This window comes from Vanellus vanellus, assembly GCF_965231255.1.
Source record: "Vanellus vanellus genome assembly, chromosome: 3".
Lineage (NCBI taxonomy): Eukaryota > Metazoa > Chordata > Aves > Charadriiformes > Charadriidae > Vanellus > Vanellus vanellus.
Genome location: NC_138907.1, coordinates 125,595,831 through 125,617,826, shown reverse-complemented (window position 1 = coordinate 125,617,826; position 21,996 = coordinate 125,595,831).

The following is a 21,996-nucleotide window of genomic DNA, read 5'->3' as shown; positions in this document are numbered from 1 at the left end:
CCCTGAAATAAATTTTAATTAGGAGTTTTGTGTTTTTTTTTTTTTTTTTTTCCTTTTTATTTTTTCCTCACATTCCCCTCTCAGTGCTTATCCTTGGGAGGAATATTAATCTGAGTAACCTCAGGACTCCTTTGCTTGCTTCTTGTTTTCTCTATGGTTTTTTTTTTTTTTTTTTTTTTCAGGGCTATTCATCAACAAGGAAAGCATCAGCAACATTAATTCTGTATTCTCTATGGAGACATCCACCTTGCTGCCAAAAGAACAGCTCAGGCAAGCATTCAGCTACAACATTCATTCAATGCACCCTCCCATCATCGCTAGACTGTCACAGCCTTGATGGAAGTGGGGAAAAAGTAGACCTGTCCTTAAGCTATTTGATATTTTTACCTTCAGTCAGGGTCTGAATGGCCCAACCAGAGGATGGAGGGAGGAACAGAGTTAAAACAGTGGCCTTGGCCCCCAGCCAGGCCGTAAGTTTTCCTAAACCTTAGCCCTGTGCCGGCATGACTAGTCTGCATTATTTCTTCTCGTGTGTCCTTGCAAGTGTGTGCCCGTAACTCAATCCTGGCCCATGCTGTGCAGCAAGAGTTAATGCTGATGGCAGGCTCCAGTGGAACAGGCGTTTGCAGGCTGGAGACAGCTGCAGGGATGGCATTCCACTCCAGATTTAACCCCCAAATTTATACAGTCAGTCAAGACTAGGGACAGGTTCAGCCAACCAGCCAGAAGGGTTGGCTTCATTTGCCAACACATGAGCATCTGGCACCATCTGAGGAGCCATAGGGTGTCTGCGAAACGCAGGTATGGAATAGAACATACCTGAAACAGTGGGCTTATTCTTAGGGTGTCTCCAAAACTACTAGGAACATCTTTTTAGGCAGTTAAATAAAGTTCAGATCTCCACAGACTATGTCTTCAGTCTTTTAGAGATGAAGACGCCACTGGGTGCAGAAAGGAGGTGTTATGTTTGAGACGTGGGCAACAGGTTGATCAGCAAAGCCGGAGAGAGAACAGAGGTCAGGATTCACATCCCTGCCTGCTCTTTCCACTGGGTGCCCTTTTATCTGATGCAGTTGTTACAATTAAATAGAAAAGGATCATTTTCCTCTACTGTTTCTCTTCTGAATTAGTCTTCATATGCTAAGAGTTAGATGTCTAGAAAAAGGACAGGAGGAAACAAAGTTTGACAAGCACCTTCTTGAATTACATCTAGGAGACCACAGGTCTTGGGTCAGATGCAGAAGCCTTGGTTTTGATTCAGACCGAAATTTGGCAAAGCGTCTTGGTGGCTGAGGAACATAAATGTCATTGGTTTCAAGGTCTATATTGGTATATTAAATAGTGCTGAGGTGCAAGCACAGGAACTCAGTGGTTTCTGCTGTGTTCAGCACAGTTGCTGGCACAGTTTTGACCTGTATTAACTAGCACTGACCCTAACAGTTCCCAAGCTCAGCTTGGGAATTAGGGCAGGTCAAGGATCATTCCCAGTAGGGATTTGGAAGATGACCATCTATTTAAGAAGGTGAGAGCTGAATTGTCCTTTTTTGCTCATTGGTTTGAGGGCAAGAACACAGGCCCTTGAACGATTTAGTGGTGTATACAGTGAAACGTGGACTCCAAGATGCCACAGCTTCTTTGGAGTATGAGGCCAAGGAATACAAGCTCCTGTGATAAAAGCTAGCTGGCTCCAGCAGTGCCTCCAGCAGCCTGAACTACACAACTGGCCTGGAGGTTGGACCAAAACATGGGTTTGCAGAATTACAAGGTCTACCTGCTAGCTGTACCTCTCATAACCAGGTTAAAATTAAGATGTGAACATTAATCACTGCAGCATAGACATGTACTTAACCTTCTAACTAGATCAGGTTTGTTGAGGGTATTTTCGGGCAGAATTCCTATAATTTTCTAGGGGAAATGAGGCTCTGAAAATCTTTCAAAACCTAGGTTGTAATACTAACAACAGTCCCCATCACTGCAGAGCTTCAAAAAATTTAGAATCATGGAATCGTAGAATGGTTTGGGTTGGAAGGGACCTTAAAGATCATTTAGTTCCACTCCCTGCCATGGGTAAGGACACCTCCCACCAGTCCATGTTGCTCCAAGCCCCGTCCAACCTGGCCTTGAACACTTCCAGGGATGGGGCAGCCACAGCTTCTTTGGGCAACCTGTGCCAGGGGCTCACCACCCTCACAGGAAAGAATTTCTTCCTCATATCTCATCTAAATCTCCCCTCTTACAGTTTGAAGCCGTTACCCCTCGTCCCATCACTACATGCCCTTGTAAAAAGTCCCTCTCCAGCTTTCCCGTAGGACCCCTTCAGGGACCAGAAAGCTGCTATAAGGTCTTCCTGGAGCCTTCTCTTCTCCAGGCTGAAGAACCCCAACTCTCTCAGCCTCTCCTCATAGGAGAAGTGCTCCAGCCCTCAGACCGTTTTCTAAATGCTTTCTTAAAATAAATTAAGACTGATTGAAAACCGCGTAGATTTTTGAATATTTGGCCTATAATGGAAGAAGGTAATGTATGAGAAATGGTTTGAGCTTTTCAGCTCTGTGGAACGGGATATTCAGGATATCCTGGAGATATCCAGGATGTCTCCAGGCTGTCCTAGGTTGCTGAAAGGCAACTGGTCCACTGTCTTGCACTTTGCAAAAAAATATACCAAACTCGTTGCTACACGGTGTTATGAGAGGAAACAATTAAGCAGTGCTCAGAAGAGGGAGGGACGTTTGTGTACATGGCAAGACTATCCTGAGTTATGATAATACTCATTTAGGAAGAAAAAGGTTATCATGTTTGAAAAGGCTGCGTGCCTGCTTTGCTCCATAGTGTCCCATTGAATAGGAGGCAACTTTCTGCAGCCCCTTCTGTCTATTACTCTATTGAGACAGTGTAGTGAATTAATCTTGATCAATCCGCTACATCAATGCCTGTATCTGTATCACTCATTTTAATCCCATTAAAGAAGATCCCATTAAAGAAGAGAGTTTTGTAACCGGTATAAAACACAGATCATATTAAGTCTCGCTCCTTGCAAGTCGTTCCTACCCAGTGCTGTTTAATTCTGTCTCCATGTCACTAAATCCAAAGCATTTTCCACCAGCTGAGAACGGATGACAGTCATTGAGGCTCTCTGGGATGTAGTGATTTTCAGAATGCCCTTGAAAAGCACTTTCAAGACAATGTAAGTATTATTTTGTTTAGGTGGAGCCTATAGTCAGATGGGCCATTTTTTCTGGAGAAAGATGTGGAGAATACATCTTTGTTATCAAATTTGCATGGATTCAGGAGTTTGCAGCCTTTTTCAGATTTGCAGACCCCTATATGCTTTCCACAGGCACCGAGGTCAAGGTAGGGTGAATATAAGCTGCCTGCCCATGTTTGACAAAGTCAAATTCAAACAAAATGCAGTTACAGCAAAGCATTTGGCTCCTTGCAGTAGCTGGAAGCAGAGGACGCTGGCGATGTCTCCCTGAAACCACACACTTCCTTACATTCCATAGCAGCCTTATCCATATGGGGATATAAAGAAGCATGTTATCTCATAAGAGAAGTCTGGATCGTGACCTCTGGGCAGCAGGACAGCTGTCCATCTTCCACTCCTGAAGAGGTAGCGTTGCTCCTCAGATGTGCCTCACAGCTGGTGGTCTCCTTCCTCCTTGGAAAAACAGTGGCAGCACAAAACCCTGTGATTTTGCTGGTGCCCTTGGTCAGTTTGGGATGTTTTGGAGGTATATTTTCAGACGGTTCAGATTTTCCAGCCCCCCTCATTTGCAAGCACCCCCGTGTGTGCCATTGCACAGTGCTGAAGGCTGGAATCTCATGTGCATGCATGGAAGTGCACATTGGGGCATGTCTTGGATGTGTTTCGATAGTCCCGAAATCCTGAATCATAGAATCATAGGGTTGGAAGGGACCTCTGAAAAACTAGTTTGCTGTAAAAAAACAAGTCACGTGAGTGAGAGGTGATAAATAGTGTTCTTTCCTTTCACTTTACCTTTATCATTGGTATTGAGGCAGGACCTTGAGGACATGGCTGAGAAGAGGAGCTGCTCATACACGTACAGGGAGATGGTCCCTGCCCTGGAGACCTGCCTGGCCAAATAGGCGACACATTCAAAACCAGACAGCAGCTCACTGAAGCCTGGCCTGGTTGTTCAGAGACAAACTTTTAAGTTGTAGAGTCACAGAGGCATTTAGGTCAGAAGAGATGTCCGGAGGCCCCTTGTGCATCTCCTGGCTGAAAGCAGGGCCAGCTTAAGTCAGCTTGCTCAGCACCACGTCTAGCTGAGTTCGAATTTCTCCAAGGATGGAGATGCCTTATCTTCTTTGGGTCTCCGCTCCAGAGTTTGACCTCCCTCATGGTGAAAAACCTGTTTGCCAATATCTAATTGGAATTTCCTCTGCTTCAACATGTGTCGTGTCCTGGTGCACCTTTGAGAGGAGTCTGTCAGGACACAGAGGTCAGGACATATGGACGGATTTCTGTATTTGATGATAGAAATGACCAGCAGAAGTGAAACGCAGGGTGCCCTGGTGTCCACTCCTATGCTAAAAGCTCTTGATTTGGGGCTATTGTGCATTCTTGTCCTGGGTGGGGCTGGCACGCTCAGGGGTGCGGGACATGCTCAAAGGGAGTTACGGCCATGTTTGGGAAACAGCTTGTTGGAATAAATCTGTCCATGTACCAGATTCAAAAAGATGATTAATTTTTAAGTGGAAGCATCTCCAAGGATGGGAAAGGGGAAGGAAGAAACCAGGGTAGTGATACACAACTAGTCCACACAAGTATATATAACAGGGAAAGAAAATAAGCTTTTCTCCCATGTCTTCTCTTCCCAAAGAGCCAAAAGACAAAGGGACAATCTCAGTTGATGAAAAGCACTAAAATCAAGGTGGGAATAACCCCAAGCTTTGAAGGAAACACAAAGGCTCTTTGAAAACAGACCTTAGTGGGAGGTTGCTGGCCAGGCACAGACTCCAGCCTGCAGAGCAGCACTACACAAGCTCTTCAGAGGCTGCAGGTCTCGCTGGAGCATGGAGACCTCTCCTCAGAAGCTGCAGGTCTCGCTGGAGCATGGAGACCTCTCCCCAGTGGCTGCAGGTCTCGCTGGAGCATGGAGACCTCTCCCCAGTGGCTGCAGGTCTCGCTGGAGCATGGAGACCTCTCCCCAGTGGCTGCAGGTCTCCCTGGAGCATGGAGACCTCTCCCCAGCTTTGCTGTCACTCTCCAGATGTTTTATTGTGTGTTCAAGAAGTTGGGTCAGAGTTACTCTCCATGCCTATGGGGTTCTCCAGCCTTCCCCGTGGCAGAGGTGTTTCCCTGCATGATGCCACTGCAGAAAATATCTCTTTTGCAACTTCCCCCAATATCTGACACTACTGATTTTTCACATCTCACATGCCAGCACCTTGGGTTTTCTGCCCTTACTTTTTCTCCCCGTCAGCTACTCAGTAAATCTGTGTCATTATATGAATGTCTACAAAAGGGTTCAGGATGGAAGTCCCTCCCATGGCATGGCTCGTTGTAACTCTGATTTGGGCCCAAACAGGTCAATAACATATGCTTTTACTTACAGCCAAACTCAAAGGAATAAATAGTTTGTGGCTATGATAAGGCACAGAAGGGGATTCATACGCTCTTTGTGCGTCAGTAGAAAAAGTGGCGTTGAGGTCTACACGGCTGTCCCCTTGTGCGTGGGAAGCTCACAGTGGAAGAGAGAGTCATACTTCTCTCCTGAGCCTCAGCTTGGACCCTCCTTCTCTATCTGCCAATAGTGGAGAAGCAACCAGAGCAGCTACAGATGTTTGTAATAGAAATTAATTTGCTGGCACGTTGCTCAAACAGTATTTCAAGCCCCGGTTATCACTACGTTTGATGGAGAACATCCTGGGACAGGTAATAGCTGCATCCCTTTAAGTGGCAGCAATCCAGTGGATTTCTGCAAGCAGAACTGGGAAAACTTGTGGTAATTACAAACATAAACTCACAGTTTGTACAGCATTAGTAGCTTTTCTTTTCTATGGATTTAGAGTTTGCTCAGTCTTGGAATGGCTTAAATTTATTTTCGCTTAAAAACTTTGTGATCCTGATATCACACGTGATGCTCTAAGTAATTTTGCTCATATAAAAAGACTTATTGACTGCAGCGAAGAGATGAGTGGCTTTTTTTGGGGGGGGGGGGAGTTGCTTGTTTATTTTAAAGCAAGATAAAGACCTTCCTTTGTGATTTCTAGAACGACTCATGGCAGGGAATTCCACATAGTCATTACTTCATTAACATCAGTAACTGATAAAACAAATGAATGCAGATTTTAGAGACAGATGAGTCATGCAGTGACCCAGTAAACGCTATTGCTTAAAAATCCACAGGGTCAGGAGCGGTGTCTGCATTTGTGTTATACAGACATTTTTACACCAAGTGCAACAGAGGTGTTAAAAACACCCCCAGCAAAACATTCCTGTTCTTCTTTTTTTTTTTTTTTTTTAAATGTAAGACAGACCAGGATTATAGGAGCATTTATTACATTTTGATTTGAGATTAAGAACTCAATGTAATATTTATTTCTCAGTCACACGAAGGCTGCTCACTCAGAAGAGGTGAAGAAGCTGAGTCTTGCTGACATCAGGGTGAAACTCCCAGAGATTTCAGGAGAGCCGTGACTCAGCCTGTGGGTTCCCAATCTTTTGGGTGCAGAAATCTGGTTACGTGAGTTATCAAGAATAATGAATGACTGTAAGTTTCCTCGTAGCCCCGTTAACCCTCAGATGGATCTGCACGATTTTTATTATTCATGATTATAAGCACTTAATTAGGTAGACAGGACCAACCCTGTTTCATCTCTGTGCTACATTTGGGGCCAAGAACAAGACTGAAACAGGGGCTTCTGCACCACCCATGTATTATAGGAAATTTTCTCCATTAAGGAAAAAGGTAACTTTGCCAAGGAAATTCAGTTTAGGGTCGCAACGTGACCCCTCTCCAAGGCTTTGACCCCAGATTTCTCCCTTCTCGTTCCAGTTGCACAAATTTTTTGATTGCAAACCTGCCCCTGTAGGTGTCAGACAGGGAAACCAAGGCACAGCAGAGGGAAGTGGACAGATGGGACCAGCACCAGCTCTCCAGAATCCCCACCCCGTCTGCTATCAAGCAGGTTACTGTACCTTCACGCACCTGGTTATTAAGCACGACAGGGGAACTCACGGAGGTGAGATTCACCTCATTTGGTGTCGGACATGTCCAACCTCACTAGGGGCTGAGCTGCTGGCAGCTTTGACAGGGACATGTACCGTCACAGACTGGCAGTGGGAGGCCAGAAGCTTAACCTAAGGAGACAGGGCAGGAGAGAGGAGTCCCATTCCTCCAACGGGAAAAATGAAAATTTGTTATCTAGAGAATACGGAGGGAAATAATGGTAAATGGACTAAAAAAACCCAAAGATTTAAAAAAAAAAAAAAAAAAAAAGGATTAACGATAAGGGAGGAAAACTCTCATTCAGACCTGAGCTGCAGTTCTCTTTAGGAAACCTTTCATTTTGGTTCCTGACTTTTCCTAAGCTGCTTAAACTCCTGCGTCCTTATAGGAAAGACGAACAGGATTACTACTTTCTGAAGGTTTTTCCGTGTTGCTTTTTTCTGAAATAAGCTGAAGAGTTCTACAGCAAAGAAGGTTTGCATAGATGCGTTTTCTAGACTTGTCTAATATATATGGAAAATATATCGTCCTTCAACAAGCTGTAGGGGATGTTTATAGCCGCTTACTGGCAGCACGTTCTGAGATTTCTCACAGGCCTGTATCGAAGCATCATACAAGTTCTGGGACCAGATAGTGGGTTCAGAGCGATTACCGATGAAACAAACCCAGTTGCTTGGGAGATCCTTGGCCCGAAGCATGTAGGTAGGCAAATATTCCTTATTTATGTACGTTATTCTAGTACAATTTTTTGGCCTGGGATTTTAAAATCTTATGTCAGTATAGATGGGAATTTACTGATGATGCTAAAAACTAACTTGAGCAAGATTTTTGTTAAATTCAATGCCTTAATGAACTGGGACTGTTACAGTAAAGGCTCACTTAGGTTGACTTTCCAGACCACGCTGTTCCAAGATTTAGAAAACCCAAAGCAGGTAGAATGAAGAAATATGGGTTGGGAAATAATAGCTAAATTACTAGAAGTTAAGGAGCTGAATGGGACACAAACTAGAGTGTAAAAATTGATGAGAGTGGCAATAAAAGCCTGCAAAGAAGGAAGCCAATAGGGTATAAAGGCATCCATTTAGAGCCAGTAGCTTTGTTTTTGACTAGCCAAGAATATTATATTCATTGTGAACAGCAGATATGCAAACTAAGAGCCAACAGATCATGCCTTTTTGAGCCTCTGAGAGTAACCCAATCATCTGAGGCATATCCAGGACCACATCTGTCCCCGCCTGGCGTGAGGAAAAGAAGCAGGAAAGAATGGGGCAGCTGTCCTCCAAGGCTTGCTGTCTTTGGGATGGTTTGCCACTGAGGACGAGATGGGAGGTGATACTCCCGAAACGGGCTCTCTAATACGCCTGGCATTCAGGCACTCACTCGTCTGGGCTCTTTGTCAAGTTTCGTTTTCCACCCTGGATTGCAAGATGAATGCTTTCCTCGGAGCAGTTGTCACTGGAAGGATGGAGGCTGCTTCGCCTTTCACTTCCCTGGCTACACGCACACGCATGGTGAGGTGCATTGATGTGACAGCAGTGCAGAGAAGTGAATGGGTGAATAAGAGTCATCCCATTGACTTGAAAGGGGGAGAAAAAACCCCAACCTGGGATCTGCTGCGATTTCTCTCCCTAATCCTTCCGAATACTCTGCCAATCTCCCCAGGAAGGGTTGGAGCCCAAACCTTCGCATGGTTGGAATTTACCGCCTCATTGTTCCCCTGCCTACATCAAAAGGCATCTTACACACGGCAAAATCTCATGTAGAACCTTTTCTTGCCTGTCTTGCAAATTTTCTGTGTGACCGTGGGCAAAGCAGTTAGGTTAACATTTTAGCCTTGGGAGCCAAATTAGTTGTCTGGGGGTTTATTTGTGCAGCAGGGCTCATTAGTTTTATCTAAACACCATCCTAACCACAGCTTCCAGGAAGCTTAAAACTCAGCAAAGCAAGTTTGCATCTGTCTGCAAAATATTGCCTATGTCTAGCCAGAGACTATATTTAGGCACTTGGGTTTTGGAGGCGCTTCGCGTGCTTTGGGTTTTTCAAACTCTGGTTGGGTTTCCTGGAGGTGTCTCAGAGCTTATTGAGTTTTCTCCATAAACCATGGGAATGAACCCTCTGCCTGAAGTCAGTGGGAATAAAACCTCCATGAGCACCTCTGAAACGTCCAGTCCTAGTGTGCTGATATTTAATGTCTTGAAAAAGGGAGGCACTAAGCTGAGCACAAAACTGGAGAAAATAAGTGAGTTGCCCAAGGTTATTTGGAAAGGCTCTGTCAGAATCACCGGTGGTCCTGGCAAGATGCCTGTCCATCCTACTAGTCTCCTTGTTTGTTTTTCTACCACTTCTAACTCAGTATAAAATTATATTCACGTTAGGTCTCTTTAAGTTAGATTTTCTGCTTTGTCTATCTGGTATAATATATGGTAATTTTAAACCGACATCTTGGCTCTTGTTTAGCCCCATCGTATTTTATTTAGCCAGTCTGATCCTTTGTGCCAGAGCAGAACAACTTCCCCCAAGCAAAGCCGCTCACCGGTATTCCCAGATTATGGGTGGGGAAACTGAGGCACAGAGATGAAATTGTTTGCCTGGGACAAACTGTAGCAATGCCCGTACAGGTTCAGCGTGGCCTCCCTTGCCCCTTAACTTTCCCTTTTTCCCCATACCTTGAATGCAAGTGAAGTTAGGGAACAGTGCAATTTAGGATAACTGTCCCTCGAGCAGCTGGTAGGATTTTTGCTGGCTTGAAACGGTGGGGAATCTCCCTTGTCTTCTTTCTGCATCTAAGACTGTTTAGCTGGGGATTTTTGGATCGCCTCATTTTATGAGCCCTTTCCCATCTTGGAGCTTTCTCCTGGAGGCCAGGAGGCCTACCGGTATGAGAGTGGGTGTGAAGGGTACAGTGTCGGGGAGAAGGACAGTGGCCTTTTCCTCCAGTTTCCTTTTTTGTTAGTTCCTCCCCATGTGGTCCAATTGTAGGGAGTTGGGGGGATGTGCTGACCCAGGAGGAGGATAAACCCACGCTAGGCTCTTGACAGCTTCAGTCATGCATTCCTAATTAAAATAACCAATTCTGTAACAGGATGGAAATACAAAGAACAGCCACCCATGGAGGGCAAGGACCCACAGAGAGGGCTCAGGAGTGTGTCAAGAGGGGGCCACCTCTCACTGCTGAATCCAGTAGCCAGGATTGACTGTGCTCTTCACTTAGACCCCTCAGTCAAAGGTCTAAGGGTAATGGGGATGAAGTTGGACCTATGGTGTCTGTACCCCTGCTTTCCATCCGTGAAATGGAGAAGGCACTTCATTGTCTAATAAGGATTCTGGAGTGAAAAAATATACTCAAACAAGTGTGGAGATGACATAGTTTAACAGCTGGCTTTGGTGGACAGGGAGGCAGTAGTGGGAACTTGCTGGTGACTGCTTATTTCAAGATGAGAATTAAAATCAGAAGGTCACCTCCCCTGGAAGGTGTTAGTCACATCTGGGCACACTTTGCAGTCAAAGGAAGCTCCTCGGGAGCAATCTGAGGTTGCAGGGCTTCCCAGGAGATGACACTGGCCCTCCAGCCTATGCTGACCGGCTGAGATCCTACTGTCCCTCCTCAACGGTCCCTGTACCCCCTGGGTTATTCACGGTTTGTTTTGTGAGCTGAGAGATCTGGCAACAGGACACCAAACACCAACTTCTCTGCCCTTGTGACCCAAACCCTTTTTTTGAAGATGTTCCTGAATATCCAACACATCCCTTGATTTTGACTGTCTGTAGCTATGAGCCTGAACACGCGCGCTTTGAAGGGATGCCTCACGGCCATGGGACACATCCAGGCGGTGTTGTCAGGTACCTGGGAACTTGGTAGTGAGTCTGGGGTCCTGTTTGGAAAATGAGGGCACCACCTCACCACCCTTCCCTTTTCCATCCTTGACTCCTCTTGCTCCGCCCAGATTTCCTTATGCTTCCCTTAGGATGCTTCTCACAGCCCTGGATGTGTGACACTGGCTCTTGCCTGTGCTCTCTAGGCTTGGCCATGTCTCACGCCACAGGAGATACTGCATGAAAAAAAAAATTAATATCTCAGGCATTACCTTCAGCAAAGAAGCGGTTGGTCTCTTCATCCTCCTCTCCCATGTCCTTTGTCGCTTCATAGCAGCCGGGGGTGTTGTCTGGGCTGGCATCTTCAGCCGGGGGTGTTTTCCTCCTCGTCAAGGTTCCCCCAAGGAAGCAGGAGCTGGTGTGGTGAGAGATGCTGTCCAGCAAGCAGCCTACGCCCGGGGGTGCCGAAGAGTCTCTTGGCAAAGGCTGAGGCTAAAAAAAAGCACCTGAAGCAGCTTAAACTACTGACCCCTCTGCGTGCGTGCGTGCGAGTGTGTATGGGGAGGTGGGCATTTCCCCCTCTCCCACTCTCCTCTACACCACTGCATCCAGTTTTTCCTTCTCCCTGGTGACATTAATGTTAAATTCCCCTCCCCTCGCTCAGTTTTCCACCATCTGGGCTCATTTCCCCCACCTCGCATTAGCATCCTCTGATCTCCCTTGCCAGGTCTACTGCTAAGGGTTTTCCACCAGTGTTCCTGTCTCATCCCGCTGCGGGCAGACCAGCCTTCTGCAACCCTGGCATGGGGTCACCCGTTGGCTCTTCACATGCATCTTCCTCGTCTCTCTTCCCCTCTCTGCCTCGCTCTACCCCTGCGATGCTCTCCTGCCATCCCCGCGTGGTCCCTGCCCTGGCAGGCTGTCACCGTCCCTTTTGTATCGCCTACCCCCTCTGGCCAACCCACCCCATCTCCCCATCCTCCCACCTGCCCGTGTCCTTTACAGCCTGTGGCCATTCCCATCCCTCCTGTCCACCTCAATCACCCCACTGACAGCGGCACGTTGAGTGACACCGCTTCAGCTGTCCTGTGCCGGCACACGTCTTCATTTTATCCCTTTTTCCGATGCTGCAGTTCAGTCCCATCAAGAAAAAAAAAAAACAAACACAAAAAAGCCCCCCAAGCGCCACCAAAGATTTCTGAGAATAGAGGCATTTATTGCAAGCACATCAGGTTTTAATATTTTAACGACCAGAGGGCTGCTGCAGGAGGAGGAGGGAGCTGGAGCTGGTCTGAAATCCTGGTGGGGCTCTGTGGTCGGGCAGGACGGGAGGAGCTCGGCTTTTGCAAACGTTGGGGTCAGACAACAGGGGCTGAGCCCAACCAGCTCCACTGGTCACACTGGTACAGCCGGGAATACGAACCGTGCCCTGGGTCCTCCCCACCCCGGTGTCTTTACGAGTACGCCATTCGCTATAATTGCCTTTTCTTTTCTTCTCCATCAAAATAGCATCCCTGGGAGACTGGAAATGAATCCATTTGTATGGGTGGATGTTTGCAGAGAGGTTTTGACCAATCTCTTGTCCGGCAGATAATATTAATGGGGTGTCTGAGTGCTTCAGAGTGCTCTTATGTCCTCATCCCACCCTGGGAGAGGGAAGTGCTATCAAAATGTCATTTACGGTTGGGAAACTGAGGCATGGGATGACATGCCCAAGTTCTTGGAAGGAGTTTATGGCACAGCAAGTACTTTAAAAAATCACACCCTTTACTTTGCTTATTAATTACTAAATTAAATATGGCTGACACAGTTCCTTGGCCCTGATGCCAAACGCTCCACATCAGTATTATTAAAGCCTTTTAACTTCCCAAAACACGGTTGCTGCATCCAGCTGTCTGTCAGGAGTTGCCTTGTCCCACGCAAGGGGTTTAATGGTCACTCTGCTTTTAATGTGAAAAAGTTTCCCTGCTAAAAAAACTTCAAAAGAAGAAGAAAAATGACATTAACATTGACATTTTGGCACAAAATGGGGGAAAAAGTAAAGATATATACTTTTAAAAGTTCGTTTGGTTTAGGTCTTGAAGGAGCCTGGTAAGGAGCAGAGCGACAATTTTCCATTTCAATTTGCTTCTTTAACTCTTAGAAAGATGAGGATGTTTCCAAATTCTGACACAAGGGAAAAAAAGAAAAAAAAAAAACAACAGAAAAAAGGGAAAAAAAAAATGAAACAAGGGGAAAAAATGTGAAACTAAGAGAGGTCGCTTAGGAAGTTGCATTGTACTGGTCCTGTCATATCTGGTACAACCCTGGCCATGGTAAACAACAATAATGTTAATTTGAAAAAAAGATCTAACCTGTTGTGCTTTTTTTTTTTTTAACTGAATTCATAACGTGTATAACTGCAACTGAAAAAAATCATATTTTCTTTAAACATTTTTCCAGTGCTTAGATTTTTTTTGGATAGTAGGGACAAAATGCGTATTTGATCAGCACTTTGAAACACAACGGACTGGGAAGGAGCATTTCACCCCCTTAAGCAATATGGATAAACTACTTAAAATCCAAACCCTTCTGTCGTTCAATGCAAAGTGTTGCTTGTCCATACTACGTGGATGGTGCTCAGGGTGCTTCCCCATGGGCATCTGCTCCTTCGAAGCAGGGTTCAAGCCTGAGAGAGTGCATGGCACAGGCCGGGGGGGGCTGTAGAACCCCCCCAGAGCAGCTCTCATAGCTGACGTGCTTTGCAGAACAGGTGGGTGTTCCTTGCGGTGTGAGCCAGGGGGACGCGGGTGCTGCGCACGCGGGGGTCACCCTCTGCCTCAGACCCTCCTGCAAAAGCCGTCTGTGCTCAAAGGGGGCAGGAGTGGGGTGAAAAGAAACGGGAGAACAAATCTGAGCGTCTCATCGCCGCCGTGTAGCAGAACCTCTGGTGTTGGCTTTCGCATGGACTCAGCATCCTGGGCTGCATCCCCAGCAGCGTGGCCAGTGGGAAGAGGGGGGGATTGTGCCCCTCTGCTGCGCTCTGCTGTGCTCTGGGGAGACCCCCCGCAGTTCTGCCTCCGGCTCTGGAGCCGTCAACATAAGAAGGACATGGACTTGTTGGAGAGGATCCAGAGGAGGTCACAAAGATGATCAGAGGGCTGGAGCACCTCTTCTGTGAGGACAGGCTGAGAGAGTTGGGGTTGTTGAGGCTGGAGGAGGCTCCGGAGAGACCTTATTGTGGCTTTTCAGTACTTAAAGGGGGCTTATAAGAAAGATGGGGAAAAACTTTTTAATAATGCCTGTAGGGATAAGACAAGGGGTAATGGCTTTAAAATAAAAGAGGGAAGATTCTGACTAGGCATAAGAAAGAAATTTTGTACACTGAAGGTGGTGAAACCCTGTCCCCGGTCTCCCAGAGAGATGGTGGATGCTCCATCCCTGGAAACATTCCAGGTCAGGTTGGATGGATCTCTGAGCAACCTACTGTAGTTGAAGATGTCCTTGTTCATGGCAGTGAGGTTGATCTAGATGACCTTTAAAGGTCCCTTCCAACCGAAACCATTCTATGATTCTATGATCTTTCCATTCAACTGTTTGAACTGTAGCTGTATTGGTGTTAGTGCTTGCTCCTGGGAAGCACAGCTGGAAAAGCATGTTGGTCTTATCAGGGTGCTGAAGTCAACGCTGTTCTGCCCTCCCTTTCTCCGAAAGCTGTAGCTGAATCAAGTTGATGGGAGCACAGGTTCAAGGACACCATAGAAAGGAAGGAAAAGGGACAACACCACATCTTGTGCATGCCAGCAATGTGAAGCAGAAGGGAGGAGGACACAACAGAGAGAGGAGACCTTCATGTCTCAGTTTACTCTCTGGAAAAAGAGGGAGAATGACACTGTTGACTTTCCATTGCCCGCTTGGAGTTTGTCCCAGTTCTGCATTAATCTTGCCATGGAAAGATTCCGTTTGGGCGGCTGGGGGCTGATGCTCTCCTGTAACGCCCCAGGGAAGACACCGGGCTGATTTTGGTCACGTCAAGCTGAGACTGAGAGCAGGGTTTGGTGTCGCTGGAGCGTGCCGGTGCCTGGAGGCAGTGCCGGGTTTCACGAGGATGCGGGGACGGCAGCTGGGCACAAGCTGGGCATCTGACTTCTTCCACAGCCACGTGGAGGCTGTAAAAAGTGGACGTTTTCTATTTAGAGGTACTGATACACCTTGTAGTGATATCGAGAGCAGCAGTTTAGTTCAGGGACCCCACATGCTCCCATGCGGTCATGACATTAACCCTGGCCGGCCTGAATTTCCTATAGGGTTATCAGCCCGTTCCTATGGAAAGAAAAGTGATTGTCCCTCTAAACCCACCACCTTGGTGCATTGCACACACTTGTGAGCTGAAACTTTCAGTGCAAAATAGTTGGTCTTCTTTTTTTTTTTTTTTGCATTTTTTGTTAAAATGTCACTTTTTTGAAATAAAAAGATTGAATGAGCTGAATTTTTTCTTTTTTTGAGTCCCAGGTACCTAGGGACATAAACTGCCTAAACGACATTCACTTCATTTTTATTTTATTTTTATTCAGCACTTAAAGATTTATTGTTGTCTTGGTAAAACCAGTTCTCCCCGGTGTTCCATGCCGATTACCATACATGAAATAATTGATATGATGGATAACTATAAACTTTCCAGGAGACTGTCTTGTAGCGTTTGAGCCACTGTAACATTAACCAAGAAGAGACTAATTTCTGTGTAAGGTGACGGGTCTCAATAGGACAGAAAAAAACATAACCATCACTACATAAAGGCATTTTGTGTAATTAATGCAAAAGATGTACCTAAAACTTCTGTATGGGGATTGCACCTAATTGTTTCTTTAATGGCCAAACACCTCTTCTCTAGAGTTCTCTTCGCAATGTAGGACATTTAGTCAGTAATAGATGGTTGGCAGTGCAAAGAGTTTATAAAATCATGAAAGACTGAAAGAGTTTGTAAATATTGGAGCTTCTCACAAGTGTTCAGATGGAGGAGTTGGGATGGGAAGGCAAGTACAGACTATGAGAGATGAACAGTTGTAGTGATGTCAACTTCTGCTGTGGCAGGTAAGTGAAGAGATGCTTAGGTCCAGAGTGAAAATGTTCTGTCATGTGGCTGTGCTTGATCTGATATACTGAGCAGAGTCACACCGGGCTTTCTCCCGAACAGGAGGGGACAGCATCCCTGCTGCCAGAGGCTGGATGAGGAGTCTGGGGAGGTGGCTCAGCCTGATCCCCTCTAAGCTAATGATGGACATCTAAAACCTGGACCTCCTGGCGATTTTGTATGGTAGTTCTGGTATTCCTAGCTGGGACAAATAAGGTAATTTTGCTTTCCCACTTTGTTTTCTTTGCCATTGTAACCCTGTAAATACCTACCATCACGTTATTGCTTGTCTGGTTGGAGGAAAGCAACCTGCAGTGGTTGTTTTTTTCATAAATAGTGAAAAATTTGTTTTTTTTTTTTCCATCTTGGCCTTCACTAGCAACTGTTATTCTTCAGAATCCCTTCACTGATGTTCCTTTAAGTCTGAGAGTAATACAGATGCCATTTATTTTGCACAGTATTCTGTTGCTTTACTGGCCTAAGCAGCACATGCTCCAGATATTCTTTGGTAACTGTGCGCTGTGGTGCACCAAAAGCCATGGACTTTTCTCATTTTCACCGTGGGTGTGAAGTCTCTGAATGAAGTAGAGAGGAATTATATTTGAACACATAAGATTCATCTTTTTTGGGTGCTTCAACGGTGGTGATATAGATTGATTTTTATTTCTATACGTTCCCTGGAGAGATGCGAAGAGGATGGAGGGGAACAGATCATCTGCCCTTCTGGCTGTGCCTTCGTTCACACTGCCTGGGTAAAAGTGGCTAGGAACAAGGAAAGTCATGGTGCCTCACACCTGCTTGCATATTTGTGGGGGTGGAAAAGAGCAGATGTCCAGAGCTGCCAATTCTGGGAGTCCTGTAGGAATGCAGGGCCTGTGACAGCTGATTGAGCTGGAGAGGGTTTGGGTGGGGGAGCGTGCCTGCACGCTGCCTGGGAGAGAAGGTGATGGGGAAAGGAGGTGGAAAGTTGTCATAGACTCTGGAATGAAAAAGGCTGTTTGAACCTGCAACGCTTATGGCCTGGATGCAGAAATTATGGGAGACACCCAGTCTTAGAGTCTGTGCTTGATTTTGAATGTGCCATCTGGGCCAGTTGATGGGAAGATCAGGTTGCTCACCTCTTCAGACTTGGCCCGATACAGTGACTGCCAACAGATGTCATAGCTCCAATTCCAGCCGTCAAAGCTTCGACTCGAACAGTCCCTTGCACCATTACTAGGGGACAGCAAGTATGGGAGGAGACAATAATCTCAAGAAAAAGGCCAAGAAGTAGCCTGTTTTGCACCCAATATTGACTGAATGTCCTAATAAAGTGTCCTGAACCTTGACATTTTCTGAGCTGGCTGTTGTTGAGTTTGGTTTGACAACATGTTTGATTTGAAGCATCTGAGTAGACCTCCACTGAGTGGGTTTTAAGAGAGAAAAGACCTCAGAAGCCCTCAGCTCCTCCCAGCAATGCCAGTAGCTCATGTGGCAAGTGCTCCTTGTTTCCTTCATTAGGGTATCCCCAGTCTAAGGGATCTGAAGTATTATTCCCTGCTTCATCAGGCTGATATCCCATCATGGGATATCACCATTAGTTCTTGTGAAATCAGGGTTTAAACACAGGAAGACTACAATGAGTTATGCAAACAGTACAGTGCTGTCCAGCTGTGGGCATAGATGTGGTAAAGGTACAGGACAAAATTAATAATAATGTAGAACACGAGGATGTTATCTGCTTTTGGTGTTGGACTAGTGAGAGGAACCTTGAGAGGCTGTTGAGGCCCCATCCCTGGAGGTGTTCAAGGCCAGGCTGGACGTGGCTTTGGGCAACCTGGTCTAGTGGGAGGTGTCCCTGACTATGATAGGGGGGTTGGAGCTCGATGATCTTCAAGGTCCTTTCCAACCGAAACCATTCTACGATTCTATGAAAATGGTTCATAAAACATTTATTACCTCCACAAACTCATTGTCTGAGGATCCAGTATGCCATTAATCTCATATTATTCCTGCTGTTATCCTTACTGATAGATAAGAAGACCAAAAATGAAGACCTGAGTACCTTAAGTGAGTTACCAAGGGTATGTCTAGGACAGAGCTGGCAAGTGAACTTGTGCTCCAGGTAGATCTGCCTTTTAGGACACCCAGTCTCAATTATGGAGTTGCCACTTTAAATCTCCAGATACTTTCCAAAAGCTAGGGAGAGAGGAGAGAGATTTCTGAGGCCATCCAGTAGTAAAGGTGGGTCAGGTAAATTTGCTGGGAAGGCAGTAGTCTTAATTTCTTTGCTCCTCTTACCTGATGAAGGTCAGGAGCACCAAGGAGGCTGCTCTGATATGTGACCAAGGACTCACTGCAGCAGCAGGACTGCTTTTTCTAGCCATTGCCCAAGCTGGAAAGCCACTGTCCCACTGACCTGCTGAGTTGGACAGCTTGTAACTATCTTAATTTATTGACATTAGAATAGGAGCAGTGGATTCCTGTTGCCTTCTCCCCTGTACAGGGATGCCTTTCCAGGCAGGACAGCTCCATCTGCCTTGAAGCAGGAAAAAGGATCCCGGAGAAGCATTGTTGGGTACTGGCATGTATTTAGAGGGGATAAAAAAAGTGATGCCTTAGGGTAGTGTTTCGATCTCACCCCACTGGTGTTTTTACAATTAAGCAGATTAAGGAGGATCTCATCAGGGCCCAATTCCGTGTCAGGCTTTTGGAAAATAGCCCGCAGGCAGGCAGGCAGGTGCCCTGGTTGGGTCAACCTGTGCATCTTTGTCTTTAAGTGTGAAATTTATTGCCCCTGACTGCCAGAGGAGGGAAAAATCCTTCCTGTAAGTTCCAGGTAATTTTAGGGCTCCATCCAGCACTCAAGAGAAGAGTTCGTCTCATCCTTTTCTCCCTTCCCCATCCTTGTGGCTGCAAAAAGCGAGTGACCAGGGCTCCTCGGGAGCCCCTTGGGGTCACAGCACGGCTGAGCGGATCCCGAACCCAAAACCCCAACCCGGAGTCCCTCGGGGGCAGGTGATTACCAGATTAACACCCTGTGCCGAGAAGGTGCCTTGAGAGCTAATTGAGCTGGATTTATGGGCACGGGGTTCAAACGGGGGTAGCGCCAAACTTTGTGCCACTTAAATAAATAGAGTCCCCACCAGTCCGTCCAGTGATTTGAAGCCCTTGCAGATGTACCTCCAGCTTTGGCTGTACCTCCACCCGGGAGCTGGAGGCATGGTCCCCGGCCCCCCCAGCTGTTGCCCTTGAGGTTTACACAGCTGCCGCGGGGAGCCGAGGAGAGAGAGGTGGGGGGCACAGCCTCCCAAGTGCCTCAGTCCCGCAGCGGGGTCAGAGGTGGACCGGTTTGGGCTAAAAGTGGAACAGGTGGGTTAAAGGCTGACAGTGGGAACACTGACACTTTTATTTTTTAAAGGCCCTTCCTCCCTGCCCCCCCCCCCTCCCACCAGTACATGCACATACGGCACTGGGAAAGGAGACACGACTGTCTGAGAAGCATCCGACTGGACTGAATGAACCCCCCTCCCTAAAAACAAGGGGATTGTCTCACTTTGGGGGGCTGAATATTCTATCAATTTGCATTTTAACTCATGCAAAACTTGTAAATTAAAGCATTATCACATGGACGAGAGAGAGAGAGAGAAGGCTGTGATTCCTCATCCCACCTGTGTGCTTTTGTCCTCTCTTTTTCTATTTTTCACGTCGTGGTCGGGTCGATGGGTCTGTGCAGCAGCAGGCACAGGGGTATCTTGATGAGAGCCGTGTGAGTAACCGGTTATTCAGGTCTCCGGCAGTACTGAAATCCGGAGAAAAAAAAGTTTTGCTGTGGTTTAACTGAAGTATTTTTTCTAAGACTGGGAAGGAAATGGCTTCTTGCTGGATTCGGGCAGTTTACGAACCCTGTGAACATTAGGAGAAAACCAGAAGGAAATGTGAAAGAAGTGGTTTCGAGTGGGAAAATAAATTAAGAATCACAGCAGTAATAACCAGCAAACGTGCTGGGCAACGAGCATCCCATCAGGGGGGTCAGAACTGAAGCCCAAAACATCACTGACACCGTCATTTAAGAGAAAAGCAATGCCCAGTTACCAAATCTGTCCCCACAGTTGTACCAATGGTCAAGATACTTGTGCCAACAGTCAATGATTTTTCTTTTTTTTTTTTTTCTTTAGCGTCTCATCGATGTAGGCATGTTATTGTCCCAGACTGGTGGGACTGAATCCTTCCCTCTGCTTTCTGGGACCTGTATTTCTGCCTGAAGATGGTTATGGGAATGGCCAAGCTGATACAGGAGCAGAGCTCATTGTGTGTGCAGACACCTGAAATACTTCAGAAAAAGGCTTTGCTCTCGCTGGATGGAGTGTAAAACTCTGTTTGCAGTGTAACTGTTGTTGTTGAGCTAATGTGGGGGCTCCATGGCTTCCAGCAACCAGAGATGGCTGAGAGCGGTGGAAATACTGCTCCTACCTGCTGGTATTAGGGCAGGTAATTAGTGTGTCCATAAAAAACAAGGTTAATCAAACCTATGGTGAAACCTATTATTTGACTTTGACAATATAGAGCAGAGTTAAGGTTATTTAGGTACCTGCACTGCATTTTCATAGTCTATCAAATTTATTGTTCATCTGTGCGTCTTCCCCAAGTTTGTGGTTTTTACTCCCAAGAGAAGGACAATATCCTCAAGAAGCATCTCACTGACTGGTGCACAAATATGATTCCACCTTAGTAGGGGTCTGACTGGGACTATGTTGTGTTTGCATTGGATTAAAGGAGTGAAGACGGAGAGAGACCATTAACGCTCTGCTCAAACCCACTGTGCGATGACAAGCTGTGGAGCTTCCCGCAGGGTGAATGAATGAGACCAAATCCCACCCCAAAGATTTGACGGCAGAAAAAGATGTAATTTTCTATTAAGTGGATGGCTTTACACATTTTCCTGCAAGACGGGGATCACTGTAAGTTCTTCTTTTTTCTTTTTTTTTTCTTTTTCCTTTTTTCTTTTCTCTTTTTTCTTTTTTCTTTTTACCTTTTTTCTTTTTTTTTCTTTCCTTTTTCTTTCTTTTTTCTCTCTTTTTTCTTTTTTTATTTTTTTATTTTTTTCCCAGGGCTGTGGCACATCTGACACAGAAGTCAATTTGTGCAAATAATTAAAAAAAAAAAAAAAAGGAAAGAAAACCGGTGTCACTTGATTCCAGCCCTGAGGAATACAGTGGCAAGCCATCCCCTCTCCTGGAGGTGAAGCAAAGCCCGGGAGCTGCCTGCTGCAGGCTCTTCCCTTTCATGTGACTAATACACACAAATCCCCGGCCCCCGGGGGCTCGGGGCTCGCTGACAGCAGCGGCGGGCTGTGAGAAAGGGGTGAAGGGAGCGAAACTGTGCTCTCCTTTCATTCACCAGGGTCAGCTGTCCCACCTGTTCCCTCTGCTTAGACATGGGTAGCGGGGACGGAGGGGACGGGGCGGTGGCAACAGCCTTTAGAATGAAAACTCGTCAAAGTGGAGGAATTTCATATTAAAATGAGAAATAAGTAGGCATTTGCCTTGCCGCAGGGAGGGGTAGAGGAAGAGAGATGGCTGGACACAGCGGTGGGGTCGGTATTTGTTTGAATCCTTCTGAGAATTGGGGACCAGGCCAAGAACAAGTTTCCTAATGAAAGACTAATGATGGATGAAGCTCAGTAGGTGCAGGGTTGTAGTTTGATTCGGAAACCCAATCCGCTACCAGCTGTTTATTTAAGCAAATGCCATGGCTTCAGCCTGCAGTAGTGCCTGCCCAGACTTCCCTGGGAGATTTCTTCCATCAAAGCGACCCCTCTTGATTTTGACGGGGAATGCCACCTCCGGAGCCTGCGGTCCAACCTGCGCAGATCTCCGGTGGGGATGTTATCGCAGAGTT